Source organism: Bos taurus, chromosome 24 (genome assembly GCF_002263795.3).
Source record: "Bos taurus isolate L1 Dominette 01449 registration number 42190680 breed Hereford chromosome 24, ARS-UCD2.0, whole genome shotgun sequence".
NCBI lineage: Eukaryota > Metazoa > Chordata > Mammalia > Artiodactyla > Bovidae > Bos > Bos taurus.
The window spans coordinates 45,559,222-45,560,216 of NC_037351.1; positions in this window are offsets into that span (position 1 = coordinate 45,559,222).

A 995-nucleotide genomic window follows, 5' to 3' on the forward strand; every position below is an offset into this window, starting at 1 on the left:
GCCTTAGACAAGACAGGGTTTCTGCCTTCCCCCTCCACACAAGCTAGACCTTGAACAAGACTGATATTCAGCTTCAGCCTTGAAGGTGTCAGCAGTGCCCTGGAGGGTGGGGTGGGGTGGGTAGCAGAGTCACAATATGAAAGAACCTAGATCTCTGAATGACCATGAGAAGCAAGGGCACCTGCCCGCATAACAGCTCACCTTGGGACTGATACATGGGAGAGATGTCGCCTTCTCTCTTTTTTAATCCATTATATTTGGGAATTGCTTTTTTCCCAACAGGTTAACCTTTCTCTGAACAAAAATACCTCCTCCTACTCAGCGACTGGCTCATCCTTGCCCGCCCCTTGTCTGGCCACATTTTTCTCCAGCTTCCTTACTATCTCCTTGCAACAGATACTGAGACTCTGCCCCGCCATAGGATATTTTAACCTGGCATGTTGATGTTCTGATCGTTCTAACAAGGGCTGATTTGCTTAATAATTTTACTATTTCCCATTTATGCTGCTTGGCAGTAGCTGCGTGCTGCATGCTGTATGTAACCATTGTCAGGGAGGTTTACATTTTGGAGACGATTTTTTCCTTCCATCAATAATAATCACTTCAACACCTATATAAAAGTAAAGTGAAAGTCGCTTGATCTCATCCTACTCTTTGCGAGCCCATGGGTATAGTCCATGGAATTCTCCAGAATACTGGCATGGGTAGCCTTTCCCTTCTCCAGGGGATCTTCCCAACCCAGGGATCAAACTTAAGTCTCCCACATTGCAGGTGGATTCTTTACCAGCTGAGCCAGAAGGGAAGCCCAAGAATACTGGAGTGGGTAACCTATCCCTTCTCCAGTGGATCTTCCCGACCCAGGAATCAAACCAGGGTCTCCTGCATTGCAGGCAGGTTATTTACCAACTGAGCTGTCCGGGAAGCTTCACCAAGATGAAAACTCTTCCTGGCACACTAAAAATGTGGGAAGGGGTAGAAAAAGAAAGAAGGAGGCA